Genomic DNA, 25,419 nt, shown 5'->3' with positions numbered 1-25,419 from the left:
AATCTTTAATCCATCTTGAATTAATTTTTGTATAAGGTGTAAGGAAGGGGTCCTGTTTCTGTTTTCTGCATATGTCTAGCCAGTTTTCCCAGCACCATTTATTAAATAGGCAATTCTTTCCCCATTGCTTGTTTTTGTCAGGGTTGTCAAACATCAGAAGGTTGTAGAAGTATGGTGTCATTTCTGAGGTCTCTGTTGTGTTCTCTTGGTCTGTATATCTATTTTGGTACCAGTACCATGCTGTTTTGGTTACCGTAGCCTTGCAGTATAGTTTGAAGTCAGGTAGTGAGATGCCTCCATCTTTGTTCTTTTCTCTTAGAATTGTCATGGCTATTCGGGTTCTTTTTGTTCCATATGAAATTTAAAGTATTTTTTTCTAAATCTGCAAAGAAAGTCACTGGTAGCTTGATGGGAATAGCATTGAGTTTATAAATTACTTTGGGCAGTATGGCCATCTTCATGATATTGATTCTTTCTACCCATGAACATTGGATGTTTCTCCATTTGTTTGTGTCCTCTATTTCCTTGAGCAGTGTTTTGTAGTTTTCCTTGAAGAGGTCCTTCACATCCCTTGTAAGTGGTATTCCTAGGTATTTTATTCTCTTTGTAGCAATTGTGAATGGGTGTTCACTCATGATTTGGCTCTCTGCTTTTCAGTTCTTGGTGTATAGGAATGCTTGTGATTTTTGCACATTGATTTAGTATCTTGAGACTTTCCTAAAGTTGCTTATAAGCTTAAGGAGTTTTGGGCTGAGATGATGGGGTTTTCTAAATAGACAATCATGTCATCTGCTTTGCTTTTTTGTCTTTGTTATTATGTATTATTTATTATGATATTTGTGTATTTATTTTTTACTCTGATTTTAGCCTTTTATCAGTGAGCATGTTTCATCAATTGTAATAAATTCCTGCATGTTATGTTCTCAAATGCTTCATGTCTCTATTCTCTATTTCACATATTTCTCATGATCAGATTGTATATGTATTTAGCTCTTATCTAGACTGGACATCTCTTAAATTATTCTACTTTTCATATATTTCAGTCTGTTTGTGTTCCACTCCGGATGCATTCCTATCCCTTTTACATTTTTAAGAAATAACTCACTCTTTTCCTAAACTATTTTAAAGTCACTGTTAAATCCATGTATTGAGTTAAATTTCAGTTATAATTTCTAGTAAAAATTGCATTTAGGACTTTAAACTGATTGATCATTTTTGTGTAAGATTTATTTAAAGAATCTGCTTTTTTATATACAGTAAGCATCATTATATTCTGTGCCTGGTCCCTCTGGATCTGAAGTATTTGAATATTAATTTCTCCTCTTTATTTTTTTCGGCTGGTTCTTGCTCACAGTCCTTTGTTTGCATGTTTCATAATATCTTGAGAATGACTGCTCATATTTGTTAGAAAATTAATTTTTAGTCATTTACAGAATGGATGAATCATTTTCAAAAAGAATGAAAGTATGTTTCTCTAGAGTTAGTCAGCTTTGTTTTTATAAAGTGCTTAAGAAAACATTATTAGAACAATTGAATTCAAACGAATTTAAGGCTTAAGGTATTTTTGTTTTGTTTTGTTTTGTTTTGTTTCTTTGTATTCATTGGAATGAAGAATCACATTTGTTCCCAAGTGATATTACAACATTTATTTTTTCTCTCTGGAAAGTGCCAAAGAAATATTTCTCATAGTTTTATTTCAGTAAATTATTTCTAGTTTATCACCAAATGTATGCATTTTGGGCATCAGTTTCATGGGGCAGAATCTTGACCTTCTGGGATTCCCCAGCTTCAGTAAGCCCTATATATATTTTTTCTTCTTCCCGTAGCCCTCTGACATAGGTGAACTAGAGTTTCAATTATCTAGGATTGGCAAATTACCTGACAACATGGCTTTACTGTTGACATTTCTTTCTGGAGTCCTACCTTCACTTAGATTTGATCTGATAATTCTTCACTATCCATGAGGCTTTTAACATTTTTATTATTTTTTCTGGTGTTTTCGTTTTCAGCAAGGAGTTTGGTTTGACCATGTAGGAAGCCATCTTCGCAGGAATGGATGTCTATTCCCATCTTTATAGATACACTTTTACAAAAGGAATTTTGGATTGTAGTGCTGTTTCCTCACACCCAAATTTTGCTGTAGTACATCATTGCCACTCCAACTGTGTGCATAATACATTGTATTTTTATATATTTTTTGAAATATGTTCTTCCCTTTTCAATATACATATTTTACCCTCAACTGGTCTTCTTATCTCTTTTAAAAACAAATAACACAGGCAAGAACAGAAAGCTAAGATTGCTCTGCACTTTAACCGCAATTTAAGCACAATTAACCTAAAGACACTGGGATGCAGATTTAGTTCAATTAAGAATACATATCTAAAAATATGAATCTATCTATGTACAGGTATAAGTCTGGTATAAGAACCCTTTCATGAAATTATGATTCTATAATCATAAAATGTAGGTTGGTCTCTTCTACTAGGTGAGTAATCTCCATATTTGAAGATAAGAGCCACCATTCCATAGCGCCCTACCAGAGTTAAATTAGTTCATGTTTATTGCTTTTTTTGAAAATGAAGGGCATTATGTGCATGCACACAGTTTATAAAGCAAGGGATTTTCTCTAGTGTTTGGTTTACCTGATTTGTATCTACATGAAACAAATTAGATCACTGGCATATTGCCATTTCTGTTGATATTATGTGAATAAAAGCTCAAGTAAAATAGTACTCTGAAGACACTATAGACAGAAAAAAATGATTCATTGAGTTGTGATGCTCTCAGATGTACATACCTTATTGGATGTTCTCACATTGCCTTCTACATCTTTTCTCTAGGTTTATCTCTCTAGGGAGTTCAGATTTTGCAAGGAATCGTGTATGACTTAAATGTATTATAGATTACTATAATTTTGAAGTTACTCAAAGGCAGTTCCTAATCATTTTTACCCATGCTTTTTTGATTAATACAAAAACCTTAAACTGATGCACATAAAGTTTTGAACCCTGTTTACTGTTTCTTAAATTAATAGTACATGAAACCAAAAAAACCAATAATTTTGAATATATGTTTTTAAATGATAAATGCTTCTCCTGAATTTCTGATGCTATCTTTTGAGAATCACATCCCTTTTCACAGTGTAAGACTAATCATAGTGTATCTTCAGCTGATGGAACTTCTCGAGGTATTAGCTAAAATATTGGCCTTGCTCATATATTTACAGTTTTGGTTTCAAAATTATTCTATTAAAGAATTGAGTAACTGTCAGGCTTAATGACTCTACTAGATTCTGTCCTCCTTCATGTGTGGTCTAGTGTCTGCCTTCCACACACCTCTTATCAATTAAATAAGATGAAGAAGGACATGAAAACAGAAAATAGTTAACAAAATTAAATATTAAAAGTGATTTAAAAATCTGGCCAGTATATTTGGAATAATTGCTTAAAATAGGTTTCATTTGAATCACACTTTTCTATTTTGACACTTAACGGGCACTTTACTATCTCTGTATGAAAGATGGGATTTTGTTATAAATTAGACTTTAACAGGAACCTCTCCTGTTAGACGTAATCATTCTGTATCAGCTGTGACAAAAAGAGCATAGTGTATATTAGTATGTAATTTTCCTCCTCCTTCCTTCAAACTGGGTAAAAGTCCAAGTTACCACTTTTTCTAAGTAACATCATTCTCAATTCCACTAATATTTTCATCTGGCATATAAGAAACCCAAGAGAGAACTGCAGAGAAAAATAACTGAGTTCTTATTTCCAGAGGGCTGAACAGAAACTGGAATATAAACTGTAGTATCTGAGTGGAAGAAATTCTGTCCTTGAAACTTGTGAAACCAATCGTATGCAAAACAAGGAGCAATTTAAGGCCAAGTATGGGATATATTGGTGCTAGAGTGATGAATACCTACGTATCTATAAAATAAATAGATTCATGCTTTTTAGCATAGTGCTCGAATAATATCATCTACAAGTCTATTTGTTTTTAGATATAGTCCATTTTTCCTTGAGAGGTCTCATTACTGGCCTATTCACAGTCCATATTGGATGTTAGACACAATTGGATTGTATTCTTTTGGTGAGTTTTGCCAAGTTCTATGTGTTGGCATCATTACCATTCTCATCCTCAACTCCAGTCCACTTGAAACTCCCTGTAACTGTTGTGTGTACAAGTCATTTCCTGACAGACTGACTTTGCTTTTGTCTGGCCTACAGTAAGGTCCAAGAGAGAACATTTTAGAAAGCAGGAACATAGGCTGCATAGCCCTTCTAAGTATTCAGGCTTGTATAGCACTGCGGTGATTTCTCCTAAGGTCTACTTAGCATGGAATTCAAAATAATGTGGTGTGAATTTTATAACAAAATCAAAATTTAAACAAACCATAAAATTAGAAGGATGAAGAAGTGTAGCTTTATGAGAGCTCAGCAACCAACAATTACTTTCTTCAATCATTATAATTAAATCCAAAAGCATTTCTGTGGACTTCAATGCCCTATGTGAATCTGGCCCTTGCTGACCTATGAGGATTTATCATCACATTCCACTCTTTCCTTCAGTCACTATACACCAGAAAACCAATCTCTCAATTTCTCTTAACTCCTGAGCTCTTTTCTCCATAAGGTCTTTATTGCTCTGTCTTCCATAGGTTTTCCTTAGATTTCCATCTACATGATTCCTTAACATTAAGATCTCTGTTCAACTAGTCTCTCATTAGAATAATCTTCTCTCACTACCTGCTCTACATCAGCTCTGCCAGTCACTCCTGATCACATTAGATATGGATACGGTAGATTACAAATTACATTTCCATTAAAACTCAAGGAAATGAATAACAAAATGATAATCCTCCCAAAAGTTTCCTTTCTGTGTGTGTTTTGACCTTTTTTATATTAAAATCCATAAACAAAGGAACATAAGCAAACTTTCAAAAAGTGTTTAATCAAAATGTTAATTTTGGATTAATTTATTATACAGTTTTGTAGTCTATATGAATATATATGTATATATGTGCTTCCAAATATGAACTATGTAAATACATTCATAAATATACCTTGGTTTTATACATTAAAACAAATGTATTCTTATTCACAGTAATATATTCAAGATGTTAAAATTCTGCTAATACAAAGCATATTGAATATGATTTAAAATGAACAATTATAGTGCATGGATGAGTGGGTAACACAATAAAGGATATTATCACATGTCAAAAATATAATAAGGAAAGTGTAAACCCAAGAAGTAAGCAAGCCCCAAAGCAGATGGCTGCCTAAAGGCATCTGATAATCTCCAGTGTTCTCAGACTTTGGCTGTAAAAAGATGCGATTCACTGTATGAGAAGTTAGTTTAGAGACCCCTGTATAAAATCAAGAGCTTGAATGGGAATAACTCCAAGTGAAAATTCTGGACTAGTAAAACAGTAAGCAAGAAATGAGGAAGAGCAAGGAAATATTCCTGTCCAATAATAATAAAAAAAAAATGTAAAAGAAAACTCCAACGAAGGTTTAGAACATGGATTCAAACTACTCACATGGCCAGAGGGGGAAAAAAGACTAGAAATTTAAAGTAGACTTGGATGATAAGGGCCCTAGGTACCTAGGAGAAACTAAAATTAATCTTCTCTGTCAAATACCCCACAACCAAGACCTCAAAGAAATCCCATAAAGTTTCAGTGAGTATAATCTCAAAATCAAAAGCACCACAAAGACATAAAACAAAAAAAATTAGAAACTCTAAAGTGAAAATACAAACATACGTGTGATAATGGAATTACTCTATGAAAACATAAAATGAGAATGTTATATATTTAGAGAAATAAAAAGTAAATGAAATTGTGAGTAATATCAAAGCCTATCACAAGAGTAAGTTGAGAATTATAGTTAGATATTATCTATCTGAATACAATATTTCAATGAAAAATATTCTAATTAAAATCAAAAGCTCAATGAAAGGATTAAAAGGAAGATTACACATAGATTAAGAATTACTGAACCAGAAATTGAACTAAAAGTAAAAAGTCATCAAGAATTCAGCCTGAAGTACTAAAAGTTGCAGAGAAATGTTGAACAAGGAAAGCATATAAGTTAACAACATAGTTAAATCAGTGTATTATGTTATTTGGGAAAATAGTAAATATACTAAATAATTATAAACTTCATTTAGTGTACATTATGTAATTAAGAATACCATTGTACATAAATGTCACATATAACATCTATATTTTGAAACTTTATGTGTGGTGAAGGAGAATTGAAGGTAAAAACATGTATGTATAAATAAACTTGAAAACTAAATCTATCCAAAAGCAGGAAATCTTTTATCCTTTTATTGTTAGTTTTAGAGACAGAGTCTTGCCCTTTTGCCCAGGCTGGAGTGCAGTGGCACAATTATGGCTCACTGTAATGTCAACTTCCTGGGCTCAAGCGATACTGCCACCTCAGCCTCCCACTACAGGTGCGCACCACCATGCTTAACTTCCTTTAAAACTATTCTGTAGAGAAGAGGTATTGCTCTGTTGCTCAGGCTGGTCCTGAACTTCTGGCTTCAAGCCATTCCTCCTTGGCCTCCCAAAATGCTGGGATCACAGGCATGAGCCACCACACTCAACTAGGAAAACTTTGCTAATGCATAAAGCAAATTAAAAAGAAAACCAATTATATTGAAATGCTCTAACTCCTCCCTATGGGTCTGTCATGCTCAAGTTAAGAATTACTATAAATCTCAGCCAGTGAAATATAGCAAGAAAAATAATAAAAATATAAAATGATGTGAAAAGAAGAAAGAAAATATCTGCAAGTGATAAATAAGAGTACCTAGCAAAAATTTATTTGCATTGGTAGGATTTAACAAGGATGCTAGATTTAAAATAATTAACACCTAGATTTAAAACATTAATACACAAATGAAGCTTGCACTTTAATACTACAGCATCATGTAGTCAATACATTGCAGAAAGGTACTATTTATAATAGGAACAATCATGTATAGAAAAAGCAGCATAATATAAAGCATGCAAGGCTGTTATGGAAATGTTTATAACATGTTAAATGCATGCAAAAAAGTCTAGAGACACCTATACCATTTTTAATTAAAACATAATATTTTAAAAATGTAAATTATCCTGAGAATGACTTATAATTTTGATTCTTTTCTAATCAAATACCAACAGATGTATTTTCTGGATGTTGATACATCAATTCTAAAACAGATATGGAAAAGGAAAGAACCAGAAAAAACAAAGACAAGCCTGAAGAAGACCATGACTGCACAGCAGCATGGGATGTGTGAGAATGAGTGTGTGCATGTGTGTGTGAGAGATCTTTACAGAATTCCAGACCTATTACAAAGTTACACTAATTGAGTCTTATGTTTTACACTTCTGGAGAAAGATAACAAATTAGTCCAAAATTAGAGAACAGACATTCCAACAGCATCTCATGGGTGTAAAAAACCTGACGTGAAACAGAGATGGCATTGGCATTGAAGGTCAATAGGGAAAGATGAAACTATTGAGTAAGCAATTGTTGATGCAATTAATCCAATTAATTATATGAAAAAGTATGAAACTATGAAACTGAGTACATTATTCTATATTAAAAAGTTAATTACAGGTAGAATAAAGATAAATGTCAAAGACAAAACTTTAATTAAAAAAAAGAAAATGTAGAAAATAGTCTCTTTTATTAGGGGTTAGATGAGGATTTCTTCAGCAAGACACATTTAGAATCTATTAAAATAATAGTTGAAAAAGTATCAATCAATAAAACTAAGAACTTTCATCTATCAAAAGATATTATTAAATGGGAATACTGAGCCAAAAACTATAGAAAAGATAGTTGTAATATATTTAATTGACAAGAGTAATATCTAGAATATATAGAGATAAGATATAGAGAGCTGTATTTTAAGACTCTCTGTGTGTGTGTATATATATATACATATATGTATATATAATTATAGATGTGTGTGTATTTGTATATATTTATATATATATAGATTTTATATATACATATATATAATCAATACATCAAAGAAGAACAGCTTGGTAACAAATGGGCCAAAGATATGAACAGAGTTGTATGGAAGGTGAAAGATAACGAATAAGTATGTGAATATGCTCAACCTAATTAGTAATAGGGGAATTGCTAATTAAAACCACAGTGAAATTTTACTACACATCCAACAGGATTAGGAAAAAAAGTTTTGAAATCTCAAGAATGTTGAACATCATGGATGTTCATAGTCTACTCTGGAAAGTATCCCTGGTATTGTTGACTGTGTACACACTGATGCAGAATTGCCAGTCCCAGGAATAGACTTTTGGCAGGTTCAGGAAAGATTTATATAAAAACGTGTTTAGAGGCATCTTTTTTAAGAAAAAAAAAAATCACTGAAATTAATGCTATGCCTAATAAGAAAAAAAAAGATGAGTAATGGTATATTCACATAATAAAATATATAGCAGATAAAATTAATAAACTGTAGATTCACACTAAGCATGGATGAATTTTCCTAAAATTTTGAGTGTGAAAAACAATTTCACAGAGTTTTTACATTATTTTGTTTACATAAAGTTCGAATTCAAACATATATACATAGATACACAGACATACATTTCTTAAATACACATATACACAAACATACGCACATAGACACACTTAACTAAAACCATGAAAAAAGCAAAGAATTAGCTAACATAATGTTTAGGATAATGGTTATCTTTGCTGGGAAGGGAGGAGAATGCATCCCACAGACAATCACAAAGATAAACACAGGGCCTTCGAGTATTGATGTTTTATTTGTAAAGTGGAGGTGTAGTTATATAGTCAATACAATTTATTATTCTTTCAACATTTTGTATATCTCAGTGAGTCTTTTGTATGTATGAAAATAGAACCGAAAAGTAAACATATACAGCAGAAGAAGGCTGTAGCCATTGCAACTCTAACATTAGAAATAATACAGTACACAGCATGAGCATCCTGTGGGTGTGGAACTTAACATGTGCAGAATAAATCTATTTCCTGTCAAATTTTTAAACTAATTAGCTGAAATAATGAAGATATGCTTTAAGAAGTGTTGCAAGTAATTTAAATTTGTTTTCTAAACCACCTTCATCTTCCTTTAGCATAGAGTGAATGTTAAGGATTATGCTAACAGTTTCCTGCAGAAAATGGGGGAACAAAAAACACTGGTCTCGTCTGATTGTTTTGTTAGCTATGTAACAAGCTCTATCAGGCCCTGAGCAAATTATTCATTCATTCATTTTTATTCACCTGTGAATTTAAAGTAAACTATTGATATCTACTCTGCTGCAGGCACCTTGCCAGCGACTATGGGTACAACGATGGATAAAGCATGAATTTGCCTGGACATAACTCACAGCTGACCAGAGCATGAGAACCTTGGTACCATCGGTAAGTGGTATGAGATTACACTTGCTTCCTTAGCCTTGGTTTACTTTTTAATTTCAATGTGTTTATGAAATTGAACCTATATCTTTAACTCCCTACATCCTTATTGGCATCCTGACAACCTGATTTTCAGGAGATTTTTGTCACTGCCTCATCTGGAAATGAGGAACATCAGAGAAGATCTCCAAACATACACCCACAATCCCTAAATGTTTCTGTGCCCAGGACTTCCTGCTGTTATGTCCTCACCTTTTCTTTAGGGGTCGCTGGGATACAGCTAGAGATATTCTATATTGGCCTAATAGTTGAGAATTCCCACTAAAGTCAGACCATTTTGATTTGCAGGGTCCTTTTTGGTTTTTGCTTCATTTCCTTCAAAGTCTGAAACCTGAAAACCTAGCATGCCTCAACATTAAACCCCTGGGGTTTCTAACATTGTCTTCCTCTTAACTGCTGCAGCATGCAAAATGCCAGTGAGAAAATAGCCTGTGGGCAGTCCCTGAATTAGCTTAGCTTTGGGGTGCTCTTGGGCCCTGTGGGAAGTCTTCTGCAGAGGAATCTCTGGGGAATATTCCACCGCCTGTGGTTACTTAAAGTTTCATTTTAAAAGAAAATGATTCTCAGCTGAACAAACAGAATAGAAGGCAGCTGACTTGGCCAAGGGAAGCTGAGATAACTGATTTTGACCATTTGGGCTTTGTTCTTCAGGAGCCAGCAAACACCTACTTACTATATTGTGAGGCTGGAGACTTCTGGGTTCTGTGGTTAGACTGCTAGCCTGGCATTATTAAGATCCAGAATTCATGTGTTCCTCCCTTTAACAGCTGAATTAAAGGGGGAAAAAAATTCCCTAGGGAGAAAATGGACAGTTCTTACAGGAAATTATAGTGAAAGGCTATCTCCATCATATATATATATATAGGTTGTGCCAAAATTTCCCTCGGGAGAACTGGAGAATGACTAGATTTAACAGTAAAATAAATGAAATCCATAAATGAAGGAGTCATCACAATATGTTTAATAATATTTTAGTAAAATATAGATAACTTTTAAAAATAAAGCAGCAGTATTTTTGAAAGGGAATATCTGAAATCACAGATATAAATTTCATTTTCACAGATATTTGTAAGCTTTTGTGTCTTTGAGGTCTTCAGTTAGATGTTATGGAGCATACGGTGATAAATCAAATGGGTTCTGTCCTCAAAAGAATGGCATTGAAGGAGAATAGATAACATGTACAAAAATATCTAAAATATAATGCATAAAAGAGTAAGTACTCTAATAGAGGTGTTAACAAAATTTTCTGAGCTGATGATTTTTTCACTCACAGCTATCTAAGCAAGAAAATAAAGTAAACATAATCCAAAAAATTAAAGAATATAGGGTTTGAGAAATAGTATGTGGTACAGGTTTGTTAGGATAATAGTGATAATTATCACCTAGGGATTGAAATCAGAGACTACTATGAATAGACTTCATGTGTAAGTGGAGGTTTTTGATTGCATACATTGTTTGGTTGGGGGTATGTCATAATTATAACTACTTTCTTGAAAAATTAACTGGCTGTGGCATCCGTATTAGAAATGGTAGGGAAAATGAAGTTGGAGACCATGAAAAAAGTTATTAAATAGAAGTATGAGGAGGTCAGAAAATGTAAATATATCTATGAAATGGAACAGTAGGAATAAATATAAATGATATATTAGCCAAAGACTGTACCAGACTTGACAAAATAATATGAGAGGATTAAAAGTGAATTAAGAAATTCAATTTAGCAAATATTTTGAGGGCTTGTTATTTCAGAGAATGTGTTGAGTTCTGGGTTCTTGTATTAAAGACTTTATAATTTAACTGTAGTAATGATAGTATCACCAACAACAATAGATAAAATAAAATTGTCTTTGAAGGTAATCTATATAGCACAAATTGAGCTTGACATGGTACAGACATCAAGAAAATCGAGTCAAAAAGTATTTGTAAATTTGTAGGGGTAGGTGGAGAATACAAAAGATAAATTTAAAATGTTGGTGGAAATTCATAACCAAAAAGTGATATATGAAACTGTAGAGAATAGTGGGGAAAAAAAGAGAAAAGAAAGCTTTCCCTACATCATTATCAACATTGAGTGTTATTAAAGGTAAAAAAGATGTTAAGAGAGATGAGAAGACTTAGGGGATAACTGATGAGATAAAAGGTATTTCAATGTCTTGGTGACTAAGAAAAGGCAGAATTTCAAGTGATAACAAAGCCAAAATTGCATAGCTCATTACATAAACTGGCCTATGGGAGAGGGCAATAATGCACTTATCATTAACTTTTGATAATATCGGTTTGAGTATAAGGCAGGAGAAATAAAAATGCAATAGTTTAGTGATACAATCATGAGACAAAAAAATAGATGACATCAACAGGATTTTCAGAAAGCTTTAAGGTAAAAGAACAGATACCCCATGACGGTTGGTCCAAGGGAAATAGCTTCTAGTGACTTTTTTCTATAATTTGTTCCTGTATAAAGAAAACATGTATGTATAAGGATGTATATATAGAGTAAGAAATAGAGTCAACTACAGTAGTTATGTGTTGTCTTTTGGACATTTAATATTGTTTCACAAACTCATAACCCAATATCTATTTGAAATATTAACCCTCTCTTCTCGGTCTGTGTGACCATGCGCAATTGACTTCATACTCCCTTGCTCACTCACCTTCCTTAATTCTAGGCTTCGTGAATTCAGACCTGATCAATTTAAGCACTTCCTTCGACGGGAGAGAGAGATTGATTTAGAAACTTTATATGATTGAAAGACTATTGTATCAGAGATATTAAGACACTATTTCAGAGTTTTTGTTTTGTTTTGTTTTTCTGCTAAGAAGGGAGTGGGTTCTTATTCTTCCCATAGATCTGATGATGGATTGAAGTGATACTGAAGTTTCTTGTTACCTGTATTTGGGAACTGAGAATTAAATCAGTGCAGCAGAATGCACAACAGGAAAGTTGGGGGAAACACAGTCCTCATGGTAGCATTTGATCCTTTTATCTAGCTGCTCCTAAAGCCAATTTTACTTGTGGGATTTTTCACTTAAATGTATCTATACATTCTTGTAATTTTAGTTTGAGTTTCTAACCATTTGCCACTGAAAGGGTCTTAGATGGTATGCTGGTTTTATGGAGGGTGAGGGAAATGGTTTAAAATGGAGTACGGATTTTCAGACCCTGGGAAAAAAAACCTTTATCTAGATCAGAAGAAAAATAAGATAATTTATAATTTATATCTGTCTAGCTATCATCTAGAAAAAGAGAAATTGAAGGTGGTAGCTTTAGAAGTCTTGACTTGATAGATTACGAGACAATGACTACTGCTGAGGATGAAGGAGGTGCAAATTAGACTTGGAGTATGCAATGCATGGAAAAGTTTCCAGTCAGTTACTATGTAAACAAGAGAGCTAACAAAAAATAATAAATAATTGCTTAGTTACAGTAAAGCACAGTTGAAGTGGCTCTTTGATTTGGTACAAATTAGAACAATAAAAATACTTGGAAGCTCAGAATTAAGGGTAAAACAGCAGGCAGTGTGGCTTTTTTAATGCATCAAGACTGGTAGATTTTTGGATATATAAATATGGTATTTTGAGATGTAGATCAATAACATGACTGATCGTGAAATTCAGATGTATAAGGAAAAATAAAAAGCCAAAGAGTGGTAAATATTCACTACAAGAAAAGTGAGAAATCAAAGGACAAGTAATCAGAGTATAGGAGGAAGTTCTCACTAGAAGAAAGAATTTGAAGAAGATGTAGTATAAGAACTGGTTTTCAGAGTAGAGGATTTTGAAATTTCCAAACTTGAAAACTGAATAAGATTGCATGATGATTTGGGTTGAAGCTCTCTACTGGGTAGCTAAAATAGAGATGAAGTTTCTAAGATGAGAACTTACAAAGCAAAGTCAACAGACTTAGAAAGAATACTAAGGAGGAGATGGAATTTGTCAAGGAAAATAGCGGAGGATTAGTGTAAACAAGTTGTGTAAGCCATAGGTTATTGAAGAAGCTAGGACAGGGCTGTCAACATTGGCAGCTACTGGATTTATCTTAGGTTGGAGACAAGGTGTTATAAGATGATAGAATGAATTTCAAAATAAGGGAATAATGTTGGAGCAGTGGTTATCTGAATGAGACAGTGATGAACAAGCATATTTTTATTTCTGCATTAAAATGTACCCAGCATTTGTTTTAAGCAGGTAAGTCATGCACACATAAAAATGATTGCCATAAAGGAAGAAGTTTATACTGACAGATCCCTAGAAGCAGGAGGCACACCATGAAGGGTCACAGAGGAAAGATGAGTGTCATTCAGGAGACAAAGGAGCAACATGGCCCAGAACCTTTATTGGGGCTTTTACAGGAAGAAATGGCAAGGCAGGGTAAATATGCTCAAGTTTAAAATTAGGCTATTTGAATAATTTGAAAGGGTTCTAAGTTATAAGGGTGGTTCTGACTTTTCTGGTATCTGGCCCAAGAGTAACTTGGGGCAGGGGAAATACTGGCTTGATGTGCGAAAGTGTGATAAAGGAGAGGGCTGGGGTTGTGGGCTCTGAATTGGTTGGTTTGTAATTCAAAGCAGCCCTTGCAGGGGAGTTCTTTGCTGTTTTTAGGAATTAACTAGCCCTGGGAGGGGTAGTTTCTCTGGGAATCGTAGCACCAAATGTTAGAGCATCAAGACTATAGAAAATGGGAAAACATAGTGGGTACACTTTCTCTTCCAAGTAACTGTGGAGAATAGAGGAAGTGGCTAATTACATATTTCCTTTCATTAGCTAGTTTAACTCCAAATGTAAATTTATAAATATTAAGATTTGATTACTTTTTCTTGAAACAAATACTAAAATGAAGAAAAAGTTTATGACTTTAATGATAAAATTACTCGTTATTTTGAATACTTACCAACTGCTATGCTAAAAACTTTATACACTTTATGGTATATAATCATCAGGAAAACCATAATGAAATAATTACTATTAATATGTACGTTTACACCTAAGGAAACTGAGGCCTAGATAGTTTGAGTAACTTGTCCAAGTTCACTGGGATATAAATCCAGGTCTGTCTAGATTCAAAAACCTAGACTTTCCATAGCAATATCTACATATGTTCCATGCAATGTGTTCTTAATTCAGGAAATCACTCCATATCATTCATTGGAGGCACAAGTTATGATAAAATAAAAAGTATAGAAGTTGGTATCCACCTCAGTGGTTTCTGATGTGCTTAGGATTTAACTGAATTTCATTAGTTTTCACTCTGAATAAAAGCAATCCTTACAACGATACATGGCATGCAGTCTATCTTAAGTTTTATTTTGAACATGACAGTGGCATGTAATTTAAAAAAAAAAATCAGTCTAACACTAAGTGTACGAGGCAATAAATCTCAAGTCTCCAGAGCAACATTTTTCTGCCACCCCCTTCCTTCAGACATAAAGAGATGTGGGACTGCTGCCAGAGAAATATAATAAAATGTAAGAACAGTTATAAATGAAATACAATCAGAGGCCAACAATCTGCTTCTTTGCTAGCTTGCTTTATTCCTTCCTTGAGGATTCTGTTTCTTCCTCTGCTTTACCATGATATTCCATTTCCCTTGCCTTCATTTTCCTACTTTTGCCACTATTTATAACATTTGCCCTTTCTCATTTATTCTCTTTTATGTGTTTTCTTTTTTCTTCAAGGAAAAAAATATACTATGACTTCATTCTTATGTGTATTCAGGCTCAGGGTTAGCTTTTTCTTTTGCCTTTTATTACATTTTATACTGGATATTAATTTTTTTTCTCCTGTGTCTTTTACCTGCATTTACTTTGTATTAATACTTTGATCTTACTTCTAGGTTGGATAGAGCAGTTTCCTATGGACTATCATGTTTAAATAATTTTATTTTCCTCTTACCAAAGCAAGTCATAACTTTGCTTACGGGATCAGACATCAGAATCCCTGAGTCTAAAGAACAGTGCCAAAGTATGTGGAAGGGGTTCACTCTTTCACTCTTTAACTTAGGTAGGTGAAGATATATTTATTCATTTACTCTTTCTTTCGTCTCTGTATCCATCCTTCCACCCTTTCACCAAGTATTTATTGAATACCTTATACTCATTTATTCACCCAGTTAATGACCATTTATAGAACACCTATGATGTTCCAGGAGTCAGTGGCAAATGCAGGAATAGGTGGAAGCAAAATATAAGAGACGAATTGTCATTAGGTAATTTAAAAAGAATATTAAAGTCAATTGTCAGTCTTTTCTATCATCCTCACGTATCGAGATTTCTAAACAATGCTAGTGATGATCCTTCCCGTGGAGGCCATTCACTTCCACCACTTTCCATCTCCCCATTGGTATGGCACTTTATAGTACAGAGCACAACAGATAAAAATTCCTGGCCTCTTGAAGATTACATTCTAGAAGAAGTGAGTATGCGTGTGTGTGCATATATATAATTATATTGATAATTATATCAACTTAGTTGAAGATATAGTTATTCATACATATAAGAACTAAAGACAAGTTGGGGGTAGTACTGTGTATGCTAAGCCACAAATCAGTAGAATAGGAGTTGATAATATATCCATTAAGGCATTACCTACTGGTAGCCATGACTGGGATTAATTGGATTTCACATGTGTCTTATTGTTAAAGAACTGAACTGGGGTCCACTCACCTGGCACAGTAGGACCAGATATGTACACCAAAGTTTGCAGCTGTAGAAAGGAAGGTGTTGGTTGGCAGGCCCCAAGCAACGAGGATCAGGCAGCTAATGCTTAAATCCCAAACTCGTTGATGCCTTTTAGGTAAGGGTTTCTAAAAGCAGGGATAAATTAAACAAACAAACAAACAAACAAAAACAAAACCAAAAAACAGAAGTTACAGGCAAAATCGTAAATCAATGAATGGAGGTTACATATTGGTTTTAGCTTGAAAGGCCAGGGTATCAGGAAGCAGAGGCTTATAGGTCATAGGCAGATTCAAAGATTTTCCGATTTGCAATTGGTTAAGGAAGAGAAGCTTTGCTTAAAAATTTGGGGTCAGCAGAAAAAAAGTTAGCTGTAGCTCATGGTATGACTTTCTTTAGGCTTCTTAGGAAGAAATTTAGAACAAGGAATGGCAGTCAAAGTTCAGTCCTTTTTCTCCTTACCTGATGTCTATGTGCCAGCCGGTCAAGTCTGTGGGTGTCTGGATTTCTGAAAAGCAACTGACAGCCACATGTTAAGACATTTTCTTTGGTTTCTATAGGAGAACCAGTCATCCCCATGATTCCAGCTTCCTTGGATATTGTTTTTCACTACTGTTACCTTCTAGTTTATCAAGGTCCTTATTTGCTTCTTAAGGTTAGCTAACTTCCTGGAATTTCCTTTGAAGGAACTAAATATTTTTCTTTATTCTCATGTTTAGGGGCCAGGCAAGCCCCTAAGAAGGGGTCTTTTGTCTCATTTTCTTAGTGTTCTTGCATGCACTTGGGCATCATAATCACCTAGGGCTGTTCTTACAAATAGAGGTGTCCTAGCCCCATTCAGAGAAATTTTAATTTCATTACTCTGTTGTATGATGAAGTGTGTGTATTTATAAATTCCTTAGATAATTTGGGCAATCAGTGCTGAGAAACATATACTACATGACCCAAAAAGATCATGAAAAGGAAGTTAAACTAGATGTTGTAGGTTTGTGTCTTCAAAAATATAATGTTCCTGTGCCTTAGTAGGTCAAAATGTGAAATTATTGAAAAATAGCATCATTATAGATGTAATTAGTTAAGCTAAAATTGGATCTACTGGTGTAGGCTGCACCCTTAATTCAGTATGACTGATGTCCTTATCAAATGATGTGGAGACATACAGATGGAGACAAAGATTGCAGTGATGCAGCTGCAAGCAGTGAACACCATCAGAAGCTAGAGAAAGGCAAGATAGGCTTCTACCCACAGCATCAGGGAGAGCAGGGCCCTGATGACACCTGGATTTTAGAGTTCTCCATAACTGTAGGACAATAAATTTCTGTTGTTTTAAAGTACCATATTTGTGTGACTTTTTCACAGCAGCCCTAGACAATGAATATAGTAGATTTTGTCATCTGATTTTTATTGTGAATTTATGGTGATCAAGCTGGGAAATATCTTTGCTTTGAGCAACATTTGCATCTGTGTCACCTATATTTAGCCCTGTTGCAGGAGAACAATACACAGTGTTGGACCATCAGGAGAAATAATGTCAAGGAAAATAATTCTAAAGAAAACACATCTTGACCTCTCTACCCATATGAACTTTATTTCTATGCAAACACTGAAGGTTCCTCTAATGTTGCCAGCCAGTTACTAACTTGTAGGTAGCTGATATACTCTTATCAAGAGTATATAAGAGTATATATCAAGAGATCTGCAAATGCAAAAAGTCAGGCTTTTGTTGTTTTTCCAGAGAGTGTTCATCAGCATACTACTACAGGGCCTGGTGAGTCATATAAATGTGAGATACTAAATGTGAAAAAAATATGGGAAAGTTCATGGGCTTTCTTGGGCATGACAGGGTAATAGAAAAGAAAGCATGACGTGTAAACATCTTCCCTGTAAACAGAGGAAATCATAATGCTACACAGCATCGCAAAGAAAAGTGAATATGGGTTCAAGTTTGACTAAGTGGTTGCACTAGCATGGCTGCTGGCTTCCACTCCCAAGTTCAGCTTCAGAGGAATCAGTAGGGAAAAAGGAGAAAGCAGTGACAAACCCCTGGGAGACTGGAGGTTTTAAATTGGTGTGTAGCAAGAAGTAGCTTTGACCTGTGACAGGAGGCAATCAGGCACTGCTGAGGTTTAAGTACAGTGAAGATTATTGGAGTTCTGCTCTTACTTTTTCTGGGACATTTCCTGGAGGCAAATAATGCTTGTGTCACACAGTTGGGTCCAAGTGTATCAGGAATAACTTTCAAAGAATCCGTAGGGCTTACTGACTTCAGTCAATTACTTCTCCATTTCCCATCTTTTCTCTTTCAAAACTCTAGAGATTAGGAACTATATTCCAAGGACTTAATGAATACTTCTTGTGCTGAGAAGGATAAATAATTGATAAAAGTGTTTGTTTATAAGAAAAGGAATGATTGAGTCTGGTTTTCTTAGACAGCTCTACCCTTGGGCTTTCCTACTCCACATCTTCTGGATTTATCAGTCTGACAAATACTAGGGTTTTGGTCTTCCTTAATTCTCATTGCCAGAAGGAAAAACAAAAAAAAAGCTAATGTTCCTGAGGAAAATGAGTTCACAGATCAAAATAACAAGACATTTAGGAGAAAAAAAAAACAATTTCAAATTGTCATTTCAATATGAGAACACAATAAAAACCGTATTAGAAATGCACAGTATCGCAAGTATTATAACTGAGAAACTCATTAAATTTTTGCATGTAATACTTAAATCAGAAGAGGAAGTGAGAAAGAAAGACCAAGACATGTGAAAATATACCGATTTCTATTTTATTAAAATAGGTATACAGTTATCAATTTAAAAAAAAATAAAATAAACATTGTAAAAATAGGATATAATATAAAAATAAGACAGTAACGGCTCTAAATAAATCAATAGTTACAATAAATATATATGGACAACCTTAACAGTTCAAAGACAAATTCTGACAGATTGAGAATAATAACCACAATTTTGCTATATGCTGATTACAAGACACTTAAAACATGAGGATAAGTAAAAACTCAAAGAGAAAGAAGAGACAGACATTTCACACATGTTTTTCATTTCATTTCATATACTAGCAGAAATAAATTGCCATATTGATAGTATATAAAATACAGTTAAGACAAAATTATATAGGGTAGTGTCACTAATGATGTAATTTCAATTTATCAAGAATATATAGCTATTAGTAATGAAGTAATATTGAAATAAATGATGCATAAACTGAGAGAAATACAAAAATAATTTTATAAATCCAAAATTTTATCAGTAGATTGAACACATATCTATTGTTTACTAACAGTTAAAAATATAAATGAAAAGGGATATATAAATATTTACAAAATCAGCAAATTTGCCCATAATCAATAAATTCATGGATATATACATATATTTATATATTCTATGTATAACAATTAATGAAAGACATTTTTCATGCACACATGCAGAGTCTTATAAAATTTCAAAGAAAGGTATCAAGATTATAATCTTTGATCACAATATAAATTAGAAGTTAATGACAAAAATATAAATTTTTAAAATCTCACACATTTGAATAATATAAAAACATTGTTAAATAATTCACGGTATAAAGAAGAAATTATACTAAAGAATGACTAGAACTGAATTATAATGAAAACATATATCAAAGTTTGTAGGATGCAACCAACCAGTGCTTTAAGAAACACGTGTTGGGGGTGGAGCAAGATGGCTGAATAGGAACAGCTCCAGTCTCCAGCTCCCAGCGCGAGCGACACAGAAGACGGGTGATTTCTGCATTTTCAACTGAGGTACCGGGTTCATCTCACAAGAAAGTGTCAGACAATCGATGCTGGTCAGCTTCTGCAGTCCAACCAGCGAGAGCTGAAGCAGGGTGAGGCATCGCCTCACCTGGGAAGCGCAAGGGGGAAGGGAATCCCTTTTCCTAGCCAGAGGAACTAAGACACACAACACCTGGAAAATCGGGTAACTCCCACCCCAATACTGTGCTTTACCAAGGGACTTAGCAAACGGCACACCAGGAGATTATATCCCACACCTGGCCAGGAGGGTCCCATGCCCACAGAGCCTCCCTCATTGCTAGCACAGCAGTCTGTGATATAACTGCAAGGCAGCAGCGAGGCTGGGGCAGGGGCGCCCACCATTGCTGAGGCTTTAAGTAGGTAAACAAAGCCCCTGGGAAGCTCAAACTGGGTGGAGCCCACAGCAGCTCAAGGAGGCCTGCCTGTCTCTGTAGACTTCACCTCTGGGGACAGGGCAAAGCTAAAAAGCAGCAGAAACCTCTGCAGATACAAATGACTCTGTCTGACAGCTTTGAAGAGAGCAGTGGATCTCCCAAGACGAAGTTGAGATCTGAGAACGGACAGACTGCCTGCTCAAGTGGGTCCCTGACCCCTGAGTAGCCTAACTGGGAGACATCCCCCAGTAGGTGCAGACTGACACCCCATACCTCACACAGTGGGGTACACCACTGAGATGAAGATTCCAAAGCAAGAATCAGACAGGAACACTCACTATTCTGAAATATTCTATCTTCTGCAGCCTCTGCTGCTGATACACAGGCAAACAGGGTCTGGAGTGGACCTCAAGCAATCTCCAACAGACCTACAGCTGAGGGTCCTGACTGTTAGAAGGAAAACTAACAAACAGGAAGGACACTCACACCAAAACCACATGAGTACATCACCATCATCAAAGATCAAAGACAGATAAAACCACAAAGATGAGGAAAAAGCAGGGCAGAAAAACTGGAAATTCAAAAAATAAGAGCGCATCTCCCCCGGCAAAGGAACGCAGCTCATCGCCAGCAACGGATCAAAGCTGGACAGAGAATGACTTTGATGAGTTGAGAGAAGAAGGCTTCAGCACATCAAACTTCTCAGAGCTAAAGGAGGAATTATGTACCCAGCACAAAAACACTAAAAATCTTGAAAAAAGAATGGAAGAATGGATAACTAGAATAATCAATGCAGAGAAGGCCATAAACGAACTGACAGAGATAAAAACCATGAAACGAGAAACACGTGACAAATGCACAAGATTCAGTAACTGAAGAAAGAGTATCAGTGAGTTAGGATCAAATGAATGAAATGAAGCGAGAAGAGAAGTCTAAAGAAAAAAGAGGAAAAAGAAATGAACAAAGCCTTCAAGAAGTATGGGAGTATGTGAAAAGACCAAATCTACATCTATTGGGGTGCCTGAAAGTGAGGGGGAAAATGGAACCAAGTTAGAAAACACTCTTCAGGATATCATCCAGGAGAACTTCCTCAACCTAGTAAGGCAGGCCAACATTCAAATTCAGGAAATAGAGAATGCCACAAAGATACTCCTCAAGAAGAGCAACTCCAAGACACATAATTGTCAGATTCAACTGTTAAGGGCAGCCAGAGAGAAAGGTCGGGTTACCCACAAAGGGAAGCCCATCAGACTAACAGCAGATCTCTCAGCAGAAACGCTCCAAGCCAGAAGAGAGTGGGGGCCAATATTCAACATTCTTAAAGAAAAGATTTTTAAACCCAGAATTTCATATCCAGCCAAACTAAGTTCCATAAGGAGAAATAAAATCCTTTACAGACAAGCAAATGCTGAGAGATTTTGTCACCACCAGGCCTGCCATACAAGAGACCCTGAAGGAAGCACTAAACATGGAAAGGAACAACCGGTACCAGCCATTGCAAAAACATGCCAAAATGTAAAGAGCATCGATGCTAGGAAACTGCATCAACTAACGAGCAAAATAACCAGCTAATATCATAATGGCAGGATCAAGTTCACACATAACAATCTTAACCTTAAATGTAAATGGACTAAATGCTCCAATTAAAAGACACAGACTGGCAAATTGGATAAAGAGTCAAGACCCATCAGTCTGCTGTATTCAGGAGACCCATCTCACATGCAGACACACATAGGCTCAAAATAAAGGGATGGAGGAAGATCTACCAAGCAAATGGAGAACAAAAAAAGCAGGGGTTGCAATACTAGTCTCTAATAAAACAGACTTTAAACCATCAAAGATCAAAAGAGACAAAGAAGGCCATTATATAATGGTAAAGGGATCAATTCAACAGGAAGAGCTAACTATCCTAAATATATATATACACCCAATACAGGAGCACCCAGATTCACAAAGCAAGTCCTTAGAGAGTTACAAAGAGACTTAGACTCCCATACAATAATAATGGGAGACTTCAATACCCCACTGTCAACATTAGACAGCTCTATGAGACAGAAAGTTAACAAGGATATCCAGGAATTGAACTCAACTCTGCACCAAGCAGACCTAATAGGCATCTGCACAACTCTCCAACCCAAATCAACAGAATATACATTCTACTCAGCACCGCATTGCACTTATTCCAAAATTGACCACATAATTGGAAGTAAAGCACTCCTCAGCAAATGTACAAGAACAGAAATTATAACAAACTGTCTCTCAGACCACAGTGCAATCAAACTAGAACTCAGGACTAAGAAACTCAATCAAAACTGCTCAACTACATGGAAACTTGAACAACCTGCTCCTGAATGACTACTGGGTACATAACGAAATGAAGGCAGAAATAAAGATGTTCTTTGAAGCCAGTGAGAACAAAGATACAACATACCAGAATCTCTGGGACACTTTTAAAGCAGTGTGTAGAGGGAAATTTATAACACTAAATGCCCACAAGAGAAAGCAGGAAAGATCTAAAATTGACACTCTAACATCACAATTAAAAGAACTAGAGAAGCAAGAGCAAACACATTCAAAAGCTAGCAGAAGGCAAGAAATAACTAAGATCAGAGCAGAACTGAAGGAGATAGAGACACGAAAAGCCCTCCAAAAAATCAATAAATCCAGGAGTTGGTTTTGTGAAAAGATCAACAAAATTGATAGACCACTAGCAAGACTAATAAAGAAGAAAAGAGAAAAATCAAAAAGATGCAATAAAAAATGATAAAGGGGATATCACCACCAACCCCACAGAAATACAAACTACCATCAGAGAATACTATAAACACCTCTATGCAAATAAACTAGAAAATCTAGAAGAAATGGACAATTTCCTGGACACCTACACTCTTCCAAGACTAAACCAGGAAGAAGTTGAATCCCTGAATAGACCAATATCAGGCTCTGAAATTGAGGCAGTAATTAATAGCCTACCAACCAAAAAAAGTCCAGGACCAGATGGATTCACAGCTGAATTCTACCAGAGGTACAAGGAGGAGCCAGTATCATTCCTTCTGAAACTATTCCAATCAATAGAAAAAGAGGGAATCCTCCCTAACTCATTTTATGAGGCCAACATCATCCTGATACCAAAGCCTGGCAGAGACACAACAAAAAAAGAGAATTTTAGACCAATATCCCTGATGAACATTGATGTAAAAATCCCCAGTAAAATACTGGCAAACTGAATCCAGCAGCCCATCAAAAAGCTTATCCACCATGATCAAGTGGGCTTCATCCCTGGGATGCAAGGCTGGTTCAACATATGCAAATCAATAAACGTAATCCAGCATATAAAGAGAACCAAAGACAAAAACCACATGATTATCTCAATAGATGCAGAAAAGGCCTTTGAAAAAATTCAACAGCCCTTCATGCTAAAAACTCTCAATAAACTTGGTATTGATGGAATGTATCTCAAAATAATAAGAGCTATTTATGACAAACCCACAACCAATATCATATTGAATGGGCAAAAACTAGAAGCATTCCTTTGAAAACTGGCACAAGACAGGGATGCCCTCTCTTACCATTCCTATTCAACATAGTATTGGAAGTTCTGGCTAGGGTAATCAGGCAAGAGAAAGAAATCAAGGGTATTCAGTTAGGAAAAGAAGTTAAATTGTCCCTGTTTACAGATGATATGATTGTATATTTAGAAAACCCCATCATCTCAGCCCAAAATCTCCTTAAGCTGATAAGCAATTGCAGCAAAGTCTCAGGATACAAAATTAATGTGCAAAAATCGCAAGCATTATTATACACCAGTAACAGACACACAGAGAGCCAAATCATGAATGAACTTCCATTTACAATTGCTTCAAAGAGAAGAAAATACCTAGGAATCCAACTTACAAGGGATGTGAAGGACCTCTTCAAGGAGAACTACAAACCACTGCTCAGTGAAATAAAAGAGGACACAAACAAATGGAAGAACATACCATGCTCATGGATAGGAAGAATCAATATCGTGAAAATGGCCATACTGCCCAAAGTAATTTATAGATTCAATGCCATCCCCATCAAGCTACCAATGAGTTTCTTCACAGAATTGGAAAAAACTGCTTTAAAGTTCATATGGAACCACATTGAGTTCATAGAGCCCACATTGCCAAGACAATCCTAAGTCAAAAGAACAAAGCTGGAGACATCACGCTTCCTGACTTCAAACTATACTACAAGGCTACAGTAACCAAAACAGCATGGTACTGGTACCAATACAGAGATACAGACCAATGGAACATAACAGAATCCTCAGAAATAATACCACACATCTACAGCCATCTGATCTTTGACAAACATCAGAAAAACAAGAAATGGGGAAAGGATTCCCTATTTAATAAATGGTGCTGGGAAAAGTGGCCAGCCATAAGTAGAAAGCTGAAAGTGGGTCCTTTCCTTATTCCATGTACGAAAATTAATTCAAGATGGATTAGAGACTTAAATGTTAGACCTAATACCGTAAAAACCCTAGAAGAAAACCTAGGTAATAACATTCAAGACATAGGCATGGGCAAGGACTTCATGTCTAAAACACCAAAAGCAATGGCAACAAAAGCCAAAATTGACAAATGGGATCTAATTAAACTAAAGAACTTCTGCACAGCAAAAGAAACTACCATCAGAGTGAACAGGCAACCTACACAATGGGAGAAAATTTTTGCAATCTACTCATCTGACAAAGGACTAATATCCAGAACCTACAAAGAACTCAAACAAATTTACAAGAAAAAAACAACCCCATCAAAAAGTGGGCAAAGGATATGAACAGGTATTTCTCAAAAGAAGACATGCATACAGCCAACAGACACATGAAAAAATGCTTGTCATCACTGTTCGTCAGAGAAATGCAAATCAATACCACAATGAGACACCATCTCACACCAGTTAGAATGGCAATCATTAAAAAGTCAGGAAACAACAGGTGCTGGAGAGGATGTGGAGAAATAGGAACACTTTTATATTGTTGGTGGGATTGTAAACTAGTTCAACCATTATGGAAAACAGTATGGCGATTCCTCAAGGATCTAGAACTAGAAGTACCGTATGACCCA

The sequence above is a fragment of the Theropithecus gelada genome, chromosome 14 (genome assembly GCF_003255815.1).
Source record: "Theropithecus gelada isolate Dixy chromosome 14, Tgel_1.0, whole genome shotgun sequence".
In the NCBI taxonomy this organism is placed as follows: Eukaryota; Metazoa; Chordata; class Mammalia; order Primates; family Cercopithecidae; genus Theropithecus; species Theropithecus gelada.
This window is presented reverse-complemented; position numbering follows the sequence as displayed.